This window comes from Panthera leo, chromosome A3 (genome assembly GCF_018350215.1).
Source record: "Panthera leo isolate Ple1 chromosome A3, P.leo_Ple1_pat1.1, whole genome shotgun sequence".
Lineage (NCBI taxonomy): Eukaryota > Metazoa > Chordata > Mammalia > Carnivora > Felidae > Panthera > Panthera leo.
Genome location: NC_056681.1, coordinates 91,383,040 through 91,396,930, shown reverse-complemented (window position 1 = coordinate 91,396,930; position 13,891 = coordinate 91,383,040).

The window sequence follows — 13,891 nt, the reverse complement described above, 5'->3', positions numbered from 1 at the left end:
CTTTGGAGTAGAAGGGATATTTTTAATAATTGTAGAAATCCCCAAAACTGAAGGGAGAGAAAAAAGGACACATGCCTACATATTTTTTTTTTCAAATTTTAAGGAAAAAAAAAATGCCATAAGGAAAGTCATATGACAGACTATAGATTCAGATAAACCTGGGCTGCACATATGAGAAGACGTTATCCTTAATTTACCCAAAGCTCATATAAACTGGTAATAAAATGGCAAAAGGCAATAGGAATGTAGGGGAAAACATGAACAGGTAAGTCACAGAAGAGAAAATAAAGATTAAAGTGGAGCTGAAAAGGATTGGTCAAAAGGAAGTTCAAATTTAATGATTTTATTTTATCAAATTTAATGATTTATTTGTCAGATTGGCAAAAATTAACACCAGTAACATCTTGTGCTTGAGAGAATGTAGGAGGATGAACGCTTTCATACCTTGCTGGTAGGAGTACAAACCACTGAAACCTCCATGAAAAATAATCTGGCGATGCTTTTTAAAGTTTAAAGTGCCACCATTGACTCAGCAAACCCATTGGGGGCAGTTATTCCAGTAGATGTAAAAACACCCCTACCCAAGAATATACGCACATGAATGTTTACAGAAGCACTCTTTGCTGTGGCAAAATATTGGGCAATGCATAGTTATCTATCAACAATAAAAGAACTGAATAAACATGGTGTCTCCATGCTATGGGATATTACATAGCTATCAAAAAGAGTTAGATTTATCAACATACTCATGTAGAGAGATGCTAATATATTAAGTGCAAGAGCAAGTTGCGGAAAGTGTGTACGCTATGATCCCTTTTCATAAAAAATTCAAATAAGCAGATGAAACTGAATGCACATGCCCATATTGTGTTTGCGTGTATTTGTCCCAGTGTCGAGAAGCGTGTCTTAACAGCATGTGCTACCTCAAGGCGGAGGCATGAGATGGAAAGATTTTTAACTTCTTGTTTCTGTCTTTTTGGCCTTTATGCTTATTACAAGAATCACGTTTTTGCTTTTTAAATTAAAAGCAATTGGATAAAGGCAATTTTAAAAGGAAAAAAGGACAAAGTGTTTAAAACACTTCTATGACTCATCGGGCCCTCAGGATAAAGTCCACTCTCTTTAACAGACTTACAAGGCCCCTGGGATCTGGTGTCCATATACACTACCAGCCTCTTTTCCTTTTGTTTTGCTTTTTTCCCCCTCTGTTTTCCAGCTGTGCATTCCCAGAAGCATTCTTGACCACATTCTGTTCTCACCATAGACCTCCTTCCCATGGGCTGGGCAAAGTATCCACCTACCTATTCCAATAGCTCCTTGTACCTATATCCCTGTGGGCTATAGGGATTGTGGGCCTCCCCCTCAATCACCTGCTAGCTTAGTGTTCTCCCCAATGGATGGTAATTACCAAGAGGGCAGGAGTAGCATTTGTCATGGTGTCCCTAGTGCCTTGTGTAGCTCATTGTAGGTGCTAAATACAATAAATGTTTGTCAAACGAATAAAGGAAAGAAGGATGAAACGAATGAAGGAACGTGAAGCATTAGAAATACCAAGAAGAAAACATAGTCTGTGCCCTCAAAATTGCATGGTAGAGAGACAGGCCTGTAAATAGCCCAGTTATAATAAAAGAAGATAATTATCGTTATAGGACCAAGGGAACACAGACTACCCCAAATTGCCTGGGGGAAGTCTGGAAGGTTTCACAAGTGAGGAAATATCTAATCAAAGATGTGAAGAATGAACAGACGTTTACCAGGAAATAAGAGGATGGTGTGATGTTTCTGGCACTAGGACCAGCCCCTGCAAGGACATGAAGGCATATTCTGAAAGCTTTAAGTGATTTAATATTGCTTGAGCATCAAGTTCAAGGTTGGGGAAAAGGAGTATATGAAAGAAGACAAATGGAAGCAGTTATACTGGAACCAACTCATTCATGAAGGTCCCTGCAGGCCATGCCTGTGAGTTTAGAGCTTAGAGGGGGAACAACTGTGGAAGATTTAAGCAGGGGTGTGACATGAGGGGTTTTAGATCACACTAGTGGAATGAGAAGGGTAAGTGAAGGTGGGGGGGGGGGGTCTCAGATGATGTCAGATGAAGGGAGATTGGCCCAGTGTGCAAAACAGGAAGGAGGTCACTACAATATTCTCCTGGTGAAGGCACCAGGCTGAACCAGGGCAGAGACTCATGCAGTAAAAGGAGGTCAAGTTGATGTGACTCGGCACTTGATGATGGGCTGGCATGAGGACGGGGGTGGGGGGCGGTCAAAGTGGACTCTCAAATTTCTGACTCGGCAGCTTGTTTCCTTTATCACAACACAGATTAGCAGAAGAGAAGCAAGTCTGAGAAAGGCAGAAAATGGAGAACTCAGTTTGGGCCATGTTGACATTACTCCTTTCCTAGGGCTGCTAAGTTCTATAAACTGCATGGCTTCAAACAACAGAACTGGAATTGTCTCACAGTTCTAGAGGATGGAAGTCCTCATGAAGGCATGGTCAGGGCTTGATCCCAGACTCTGGGTGGGATCTTCCCTTCCCTCTCCCCAGCTTCTGCTGGTGGCCTCCAACCTTTAGTGTCCTTGGTTTGTAGCCACGTCGGTCCATCTCAGCCTGTGTCCTCATGTGGTGTTCTCCCTGTGTGTGTCTTCCTATTGCACTTTTCTCTTCATAGAAGGACACCAGTCATACTGGATTAGGGCCCACCCCAGTGACCTCATCTTAACTTGATTACATCTGCAAAGACCCTATTTCCCTTTAAAGTCACATTCATAGGTACTGGGAGTTAGGATGTCAGTCCTTTGTCCGTGGGGCGGCGGGACATAATTCAACCTATAACACTGAGTTTGAAGGGCCATGGGACCTTGGGTGGAGAGGTCCAGGAGGCCTCTGGATAGATGGGAGTGAGGGCTCAGGGGAGATGTCTGGGATGCATCTTTATTTAGAATCTATCAGCAAAAGACACCAGCATGAGGTGATCATAGCAAACAGGTGAGCGGCCCGAGAAGAGAAACCTTGGGGAAGGTCCTGTTTAAGGAGGTGCAGGGGGCAGAGGATCCCATGTAGGAGGTGACTGAGAAGAAGGGTCAGAGCATGGTGTGTGTGTGAGGGACTCTGTGGGCATGGCTGACACTGAGCTGGCCTGTGCCCTTGCTTTACCAGGAGCTGACCATCACCCACTGCAGTGCCAGGCTGTGTTTTCTGTTGCCTGGTTCCTTCAGGTCTGAATCTCTCCCCCACATTTGACATGGCCTTTTTTCCCTTATTTAGGAAGCCGTGGAGCCCTGGAGCCATCTCCTGAAGGAGTCAGCATGGGCATTACAAGATGTTGTTGGGGCAGCCGCCTCCCTAAACCCAGCACTACAGTACAGCATTGATAAAGCAAACAAGGCCGGCTTGTTTGTGTTTTGCATTTCTTCAGAAATGAGCTGGCAGTTTTGTAATAACACTGAGGAATTACACTTTACAGCATCACCAAAATATTCCCATATGGCCATAAAAGTGTTGTCCAGAGTGTACACAGTCTTTCCCCTCCCATCGCACACACCCACTCACCCGTAAGAGAGTCTGCAAAGCCAGCTTTTGGGTATCAGAGAAAGCTGCAGATTCTTCAATGTGAGACTGAGAGTCAGGGCAGTCTCCAGTGACTGAGCCGAGGACTTCTGAAAGGTGTGCCTTTAAAATATAGTAAACAATAGAACGTGCTCTCCAGGAGGGCTGGGTCCTCCTTGGCTGGGTTGTTCTCTGTTGGAGGCTCTGCATCTGGTAGACATTCAACAAATATCTCCAGGCTCTGGGTGGCCTAGGATGTGAGATGAGTGTCCACACTGGGATCTGGAGTCACTGGGTCAGCAATGTTCAGCCAGTGTGGACTCTCCACCCACAGATGCTGGGTGAGCAGGAGAGAGATGTTTGCATGGTCACCTTTTCTTTTCCCCCATGGGGCTCTGGTGACCAGTGGCCAGGCCGACTATAGATCGGCAGTGCTGGGCTAACATTTCTCATTCTAGTAAGACCCATCTTCTCCGGCTCTGGAAAATGTATGGCAAACCATGACCAGAGTGTCTATTTGCATTATGACTTAATAAAAACAATGGCTAATATTTATCAAGTGTTTGCTATGGATCAGGCTCTGTGCTAAGTGTTTAATATGTATTATAAAATACATATTGTTGTCTTGCAACAACTCTTTGAGATAGGTGCTATCTATATCACCATTTTAAAACATAAACCAAACTTAAAATGATGAAATCACATTATCCAATGGTCGCAGCTAGAATGTGGTCCTGGGGGTGTTTGAACCCAGATTGTCTGGGACTAGGGCCCACCTACCGAGCCCTTTGTTGTGCTTGTGAGTTTTGCCAACCTCCCGTCTAGATTTCTTGTTCATTTACTGCATGCTTAACTTAGGAATTATTGCCCAAGAGATGGGGCAAGAATGACGTGGATGGTTAGGAAGCCCTCAGGACAGCTGCTGTCAGGTTCCAGGAATTAGGATACAATTTTGGCTTTGGGAAGAAAAACAGCAGAGAGTCTAGTGGGAAATGCAGAGGGGCCTCGGCGCCCAGGGTCATTGCTGCCCTGTGAGCTCTGCATGTCTGTCAGGCTCTGTTAAACTGTCACCGCATGCATGCTGGTTTACAAAGGGCATGGACCTGCAGACTGGGCTTCTTTGTCAGTCAGCAAATTATGCATCAGATCCAGTGACTCATCGCCTTTGGGGGTTGGCAAGGCCCTCAAAGATAATCCAGTTTGACTCTTTGATTTCACAGGTGAGAAGCCTGAGGCCCAAAAGGCATATCGAGGACTGTGGCAGATTAAAGATGGCTGCAAATTCTTTGACACTGCTCCCACTGAGAGCAGAACTGTATCCCTCCCCTGGAATCTGGGCAGGTTCTGTGACCACTTAGCTAATAGAAAGCTAAGTGACATGGTACCAGTTTCTGGACTCAGGCCTTACTTAAGAGACCAGTTGCTTCTACTTCCTGCTCTGTGAACATGGACTCTTGGAACCCAGATGCCGTGCTGGGAGGAAGTCCAAGTAGCACCCTAGAGACACACAGAGAAAGGAATTGGGGTCCCTGGTCAACAGCCCCTGCTGACACTCCATATTGTGTGGCCAACTTGGTAGTGGATCCTATAGCTCCAGGCAAGCACTCCTTCCTGGAAACACATGGAACAGAAACAGCCATCTCTGCAGACCCCTGCCCCAAATGCGGATCTTGAGCAAATGAAATGCTTGTTGGTATTTTAAGCCACTAGGTTTTGGGCTGGTTTGCTGTGCAGCAATAGATAATCAGAACAAGAACCAAGTAGTAGGTGTTATGACCCTCAGCCAGTGTTTGTTTCACTCTATTTTATTGGCGCTCGTGACTTCCTTTGGGTCGCCTGATGGCTCACCAGTCTCAGTGGTCTGTGACATTGGAAAGGCTGGTGCATTACCTTGCATGAGGACTGCTGGACTTGAATGTCTTCAGCGAAAGTTACCAAACCTAATGATCATAAGAATCCCTGGAGTCCAGGGGTTAGGTACATAGATTCTTAGGGCACATTCCAGCATATATTGAATAAGAATTCTTAGGGGTAACACCCAGACATTTCCATCTTTGTTTGTTTCCCAGGTGATTCTGAAGATCAGCCAGCTTTGGGAGCCACACTGATCATGAGTCATTTGCAATTGAGAGAAATGTGCCAGTATCACCTATGTGCACAGATTATCCTAAACTAGATATTACTGAAATGTTTCCATTTATGTTAAAATTCCTGGGTGCAATGAGTTATTTCTATTCTCCAGTTAAGCCAGCCTGGGGATTCCATGTTCTTAAAATACTTACTCTTCACTTAATGCGATGATGGCCTGGATATCTCTGATGCCCCTGGACCAAGCCAATGTGTGTAAATAAAAGGAAAGAACCCATTAGTCATTAGTGTTGTTTGCTAAATATTTATGGCTTTCTCCTCTTCTCATATACTAAGATTGCATTTCCTGGATCCCTGTGATGGAGTGGGACCATATACATAACTCTAGTTAATGAGCAGAAGTGATACGTGTCACTCCTGGGTCAGAGCATTTTGTTACAAGTGCAAAAGCCTCCAGAATTCTCTCTCTCAAACTGCATTGTGACTGGCAATGTTCTGGATGGTACTTGTTATCTCAGCATGATCCCCTGACTGAGAATGATGTATAGGGCCTCCTTGCTGACCCACAATGGACACATGATATTAGCAAGAACAGAATTTTTATTGTTTGAAGCCACTGAAATTTGGGGGACACTTGTATTATAACATCATTGAGCTAGCCAAATGATGTAGCCAGAGATGTTAGGCTTATCACTCTGAAGCCTCCTATCTCTGTGCCTAGTGGGAAGGATATGCCCCATAGCCAATTTGAATTTTTTTGTGTTTCCTCTTTATAGACTTATTAATCACAAAGTTCTGTTCCCTTTCTTGCATGAATGAACACTTTTCCCCCCAGTAAACTTGTCAGGGAACTGTCAGTATTCTCAGAACAGCCAGTAAGCGTTGAGAACATGATGTTACCAGTTGAAAGGTAATAGCTTTTGTTTGCCTATCACAGGGGACTCTAATAACGATGGATCCTGGGGCATAAACTAATTCAGTGAAAATTCTACTTAAATGTATAAACCACATTGTGTAATAGTATCTTTTCAAAAGGCTGTCTTATAAAAATTTTTTAAAAATAAAGGGCTAGGTCTTACAAGGCACGTTTCTTGACCTTTTTGAAAAGCTGATGGTGTGAGATGATCTTTTTGTCAGTGAAATGAATGTGGGTTTCCTACACTCAGCAAAATTGAGCTCTACATATTCAGATTTTATTGTTAGAGGTAGTTTTTCTCTCATTTTGTAGTGGAGATGCTGAGAATCCTGGTATCAGAGAGAGGAAGGGCCGTGTTGTCTCCGAAGCCAGCTGTGGTGCTACACCTTAGGCAGCTGCAGCTTGCCATTGATCCTTGTTCCTTTCCTTGGGATGAGAACGTGCACTGAATAGGTGCTTTATTTCATCTTGTTTGCAAAGATAGCCACCAATGCTTCCTGGTATCCTAGGTGGTGTGTTTATGTTACCAGTTAACAAATAATTAAGTATCTCCCTATTTGATCTATATTTGAGTTTGGTTTCTGAATTTAGAAGCTTTAATGTTTTATTCAAGTAATATGTGTATATATTCTGCTAACAGATAATTCAATTATTGCAAATAATGCTGAAACCCCTCTTTGCTAATTCCCATTTCCCATTCTCTTTTCCAAGGGTGGATTGTTGTCATCAATTATATGTGGATCCCTTCAAATTTTTAGACACATGCTTACACACAAAAATGTACCTGTAAAATTAGGTGGTATTCATGCATTTTAATTTTTATTTCTTTACATACATGGAATCCAGTGTACCTACTGTTTGCAGATTTCTTTCTTCACTTACTAACATATCTTAGAAAGTTTTCCATGTTGGAACGCCTGGGTGACAGTCATTTAAGCATCCAACTTCAGCTCAGGTCATGGTCTTGAGGTGTGTGAGTTTGAGCCCCACATCGGCCTCTGCAATGGTAGTATGGAACCTGCTTGGGATTCTCTCTTTCTCTCTCTCTCTGCCCCTTCCCCACTTTCTCTTTCTCTTTCTCTTTCAAAATAAATAAATAAACTTAAAAAAAAGTTTTCCATGTCAGTATAGAGAAATCTGATTGTTTTCTATTTAATTGTTTCCCATAACATGGCTGTGCCATGCTTTATTTAAAAGCATTAAGGTTATTTCCAAGATTTTGTATTACAAATAGTGTGGCCACAAACATCTTTAATATGTGATTTGTGCAAATATGCGAATGTTTCTTTAGAGTTCATACAGAAAGATGGAATGGCTTTGTCAAAAAGTCTCAGACTTTCATTTTAATAGATAACTCTCCAATCTCCCTCCAGGTGGCTGGATCATCACATAAGAACCGCCATTTCCCACTCTTTTTTCCATCATTTATATTAAGAAACTTTTATCTCAAAGGTGAAAATGATATTTGCATTCTCCAATTAATAGTGCAGTTAAACTGTTTCTATATTTTTATTTCTATAAATTACTTCTTTAGAATCTTGTCTCATTTTCCTATTGGACCGCTTGTCTTTTTCTTACTGATTTATTGGCATTCCTTTTATTTTCTGCATATTCTTCCTTTATCTGTTGTATTCACTGCAATTATTTTCTGAGGATTTCTTTCAACTTTTTTGTGTTTGTTTTTTCCTGGATGCCCCATTACCTCTGTTTTCCATCAGTCAGGTTCTTGTGTTCCTTGAGTCTGGTGTCTCTTTTTATTTTTTTATTTTTTTTTTTTATTTTTTTTTTTTTTTATCAACATGTATTTTTTTTTTTTTATTTATTTATTTTTTAATTTTTTAATATATGAAATTTACTGTCAAATTGGTTTCCATACAACACCCAGTGCTCATCCCAAAAGGTGCCCTCCTCAATACCCATCACCCACCCTGTCCTCCCTCCCACCCTGCCCTCCCTCCCACCCCCCATCAACCCTCAGTTTGTTCTCAGTTTTTTAACAGTCTCTAATGCTTTGGCTCTCTCCCACTCTAACCTCTTTTTTTTTTTTTTTTTTTTTTTCCTTCCCCTCCCCCATGGGTTTCTGTTATGTTTCTCAGGATCCACATAAGAGTGAAACCATATGGTATCTGTCTTTCTCTGTATGGCTTATTTCACTTAGCATCACACTCTCCAGTTCCATCCATGTTGCTACAAAAGGCCATATTTCATTTTTTCTCATTGCCACGTAGTATTCCATTGTGTATATAAACCACAGTTTCTTTATCCATTCATCAGTTGATGGACATTTAGGCTCTTTCCATAATTTGGCTATTGTTGAGAGTGCCGCTATAAACATTGGGGTACAGGTGCCCCTATGCATCAGTACTCCTGTATCCCTTGGATAAATTCCTAGCAGTGCTATTGCTGGGTCATAGGGTAGGTCTATTTTTAATTTTCTGAGGAACCTCCACACTGCTTTCCAGAGCGGCTGCACCAATTTGCATTCCCACCAACAGTGCAAGAGGGTTCCCGTTTCTCCACATCCTCGCCAGCATCTATAGTCTCCTGATTTCTTCATTTTGGCCACTCTGACTGGCGTGAGGTGGTATCTGAGTGTGGTTTTGATTTGTATTTCCCTGATAAGGAGCGACGTTGAACATCTTTTCATGTGCCTGTTGGCCATCCGGATGTCTTCTTTAGAGAAGTGTCTATTCATGTTTTCTGCCCATTTCTTCACTGGGTTCTTTGTTTTTCGGGTGTGGAGTTTGATGAGCTCTAGAACTGATACATGAATTCAGCAAAGTTGCAGGATACAAAATCAATGTGCAGAAATCAGTTGCATTCTTATACACTAACAATGAAGCAACAGAAAGACAAATGAAGAAACTGATCCCATTCACAATTGCACCAAGAAGCATAAAATACCTAGGAATAAATCTAACCAAAGATGTAAAAGATCTGTATGCTGAAAACTATAGAAAGCTTATGCAGGTAATTGAAGAAGATATAAAGAAATGGAAAGACATTCCCTGCTCATGGATTGGAAGAATAAATATTGTCAAAATGTCAATACTACCCAAAGCTATCTACACATTCAATGCAATCCCAATCAAAATTGCACCAGCATTCTTCTCGAAACTAGAACAAGCAATCCTAAAATTCATATGGAACCACAAAAGGCCCCGAATAGCCAAAGTCATTTTGAAGAAGAAGACCAAAGCAGGAGGCATCACAATCCCAGACTTTAGCCTCTACTACAAAGCTGTCATCATCAAGACAGCATGGTATTGGCATAAAAACAGACACATAGACCAATGGAATAGAATAGAAACCCCAGAACTAGACCCACAAACGTATGGCCAACTCATCTTTGACAAAGCAGGAAAGAACATCCAATGGAAAAAAGACAGTCTCTTTAACAAATGGTGCTGGGAGAACTGGACAGCAACATGCAGAAGGTTGAAACTAGACCACTTTCTCACACCATTCACAAAAATAAACTCAAAATGGATAAAGGACCTGAATGTGAGACAGGAAACCATCAAAACCTTAGAGGAGAAAGCAGGAAAAGACCTCTCTGACCTCAGCCGTAGCAATCTCTTACTCGGCACATCCCCAAAGGCAAGGGAATTAAAAGCAAAAGTGAATTACTGGGACCTTATGAAGATAAAAAGCTTCTGCACAGCAAAGGAAACAACCAACAAAACTAAAAGGCAACCAACGGAATGGGAAAAGATATTTGCAAATGACACATCGGACAAAGGGCTAGTATCCAAAATCTTGGTGTCTCTTTTTAAAGGTGTTAGCTTTCCGGGGCACCTGGGTGGCTCAGTTAAGCAGCAGACTTCAGCTCGGGTCATGATCTCAAGGTCTGTGAGTTCGAGCCCGTGTCAGGCTCTGTGCTGACAGCTTAAGAGCCTGGAGACTGCCTCAGCTTCTGTGTCTCCCTCTCTCTCTGTCCCTCCCTCGGCTCACGCTCTGTCTCTCTCTCTCAAAACTAAATAAATGTTAAAAATTTTAATGAAAAGAATCCCTCAAAAATAAAGGTGTTAGCTTTCCTTCAATGTTTGAGGATTTGTGATTATAAGCAATTCTCTGTATATGGTCTTGTCTGTTAGCTGTGATGCACGTGTTACCTGCTTACTAGCCTGCATAGCACAGGGTGAGAGGTAGGGGAGAGAGGCATTGCACGCTGTACTTATACTCTAGTGCACCCAAAGTGTGGCTAATGAGGAGCAAATTGCTGCTAGGTGTGTTACCTTGTTAGTTAGACTCGGGCAGAAGAGCTCCTCCTGCTTGCTGGGGGGTGTGAGCTGCCCAAGGGAAGAGTCGGCTTCTCTGTCCAAGCACATGTGCTTATTGCTCATCCGTAAGTGCGGATATAGCCCAGTTGTTTGCTGCCTGATCCAACTGATCAGTCCAAGTGGGAGGCATGGGAGGAAGAAGGGAAGATGGAAAGAGAGGAAGGAGGAAGGATGCTACACACTTGGTGGCTCTTACAGTTGAAGCTTAGAGAAGAACCCAGTTAGTGATTACAGGACCCTCCTTTTCTGACCTCCTGGTAGGCTGTGCCCTGTTTTTGCTTTGTCTTTCATAGGTGCCCACTTCTGTGTGCATTTTGATTGTGGTTTTCTCCTTCAATCCAATCCTATCTGTATTCCATGTTTTAGTCACTTTTCCCTGATTTCTGGTCCACTGATGGTACATCTTATTTTTCATTAAAATTTCTAAAAAATATTTATTTAATTTTGAGAGAGAGAGAGAGAGAGAGAGAGAGACAGAGAGAGAGAGAGCACGCATCAGTGGGAGAGGGGCAAAGAGAGAGGGGACAGAAGACCCGAAGCTGGCTCTGTACTGACAGCAGCAAACTCGATGTAGGACTCCAACTCACAAATGGTGAGATCATAACCTAAGCCAAAGTCTGAGCTTGACCGACTGAGCCACCCAGGTGCCCCACATTTTATTTTTCAGAGTGGACTATCCTTTCTTTTTCTTTTTAAATTTTTTTTAATGCTTATTTATTTTTGAGAGAAAGAGACAGAGCATGAGCAGTGGAGGGGCAATGAGAGAGGGAGACACAGAATCAGAAGCAGGCTCCAGGCTCTGAGCAGTCAGCACAGAGCCCAATGTGGGGCTCAAACCCATGGACTGCAAGATCCTGACCTGAGCTGAAGTCGGACACTTAACCGTCGGAGTCACCTAGGCACCCCAATACTGGATTATCCTTTCTAAGAATTTGGAGTGAAAGCAGAAGTTACCACGTGAAATCTGTCAGCCATCTTGAATTAGAAGATCAGAATTCATCCGACCTGATTTATATTGCTCTATTCAGTCAGATAATTCTGAAATATTAAATGCTTCTCTTGAGCAAGAGAACAGAGGAAGATTGGGTGGTTTGTCTCATTAATGTAAATATTCTCATCTATCCTTAGTTGTGCTAGACTATTTACGTAAGCTAAACAGGATAGATAGAAGGGAGAAATCCTGACAGTGTAAAAAAAAAAAATCTATTTTCAGATTTATCTCTGACCGTATTGTCTACTGGCATTTCCCCAAAGGCCCAATCCTGACTTATGAGCCGCATGTGTCCATTGTTTTTGAATACTATTTACATATTCATATCCTAGTCCGTTTTCAAGTTGCAGCACGTCTACAGCCCTCACTAATAAGTCTCCTGGGAACAAAACTGTCCTCCAACAAACCTGGAGCAAATGAGATGGAAACAAACAAACCGTAAATCTCACAGAGCAGCCTTGGCTTGTGGCTTGTGGCTTGGGGCAATATTTTTGTAAGTTGCTCATGCCCATGACAAATATATGCCCTTGCAACTTCTCCTTGACTGGGCTTTGCCTCCAGTGAACAGGGGAAACTCTGCTCATGGACGGTGGGCCTTGGCAAACAGCCCTTAATTTTTCCTTTCCATCTTGTTCCCTTTCAGTAGCCCAGGCTCTGTATGACCTCCTTCCACCTGTGAGCACAGGACAAGAGAAAAAGGACCAACTCTTGATCTCAGTGAGTTTCAGTCAATGTGTTATTTGATGCTGGGGTGATGTGGGGTTTTGCCCCCTCCCCCCCCCCCCACTGATATACACAGTACCTTGGGAAAATTCAGTTCTTGTGTCACAGATGGGCCACCACAATGAAGAGTAGGACTGGAATCTACATTTATGTTAACAGAGAAGATAGGTGACCGCAAGATAGTTTCCATGAATCTATCAGGAAATTTTCTCCTGTGAATGTTTGTATAGGTTTTCTTACACGATAAGAAAGAGAAAGTAAACACGGCTGAATTTTCTTCAAGACTGTATCTTGAGAAATATTTGAATAAGATGAAGCAGAAAATAAAAGTTTATTTTATTTAACATAGTCAGAAGAGGTTAACTGGGCTTTGTTCTCAGATCACCAGTTTGAGGAAATTGACTGTATCCTGAGAGATCCCATTTATCTGGTTCTCAATGGCTCAGAGAAATTTACATCCTTGAAGAAATGACAAGACGTGAACACACTGACCTTGAAACTGCAGGGGGAAAAAGTCAAGAGGACCTCTCATTTATGGAAGGTAAAGTAAAGATATTCAGATTCAAATTGGACATATTTTCCCTTATCAAACTGCCCTGAATTCAGAGGGAATATAGATTTGTGGGAATTGTAGATACTTGATGGAAATGAATTCACAGTATTAAAAGAAAGTCTCAAATTTTTAAAATGCATATGAATCATTATTTATGTTTCTGTAGCTGCTCTTGGAATGGAAACTTCAAGATATTCAGAACTGCTGAACATTAGCTCCCAGCAGTCTGACTATTTGGGTTAAAAGTGTGTTGTATCCACTGGGAAGAAGTCATAATCCTGAAGTTCTGGAGATAGGGATATACATACTAGACTAAACTACAAATATATTCCATAGGCTTGATAACAATGTAGCCTGTTGATAACCATATCCATAATTAACAGGAACAAAATTGAATTCAGACTAGTAACAGGCCTTTAAATGTTTTATGGAAACAAAATTTATTAAAATATGTTTTGATTTGCTTTGGCATTCAAGCTAAAAAGGCCCATATTTCTGGCTAGCAAATGGAATATCTGTAAAACCTACATACAATTCATACACATCTGCGGCCCATCACTGGAAAAATAAAATGCCCAGCTGGATGGGGTATCTTTGGAGGGATTCTGACTCTTGGCTGGTCTCCACAACAGTTTCAGGATTCCTAAATGCCCGAGGATGATTGTGCAAGATGGGTGCAGGTGCTGGTATCATTTGGCCAGATTTTCCCCCATGTAAATGGGATGATGCTCTCTTTCATCTTTGTGCTTAAGGTTCCGTTTTCATCAGCTTTCTGTAAGGAGCCCTCATCA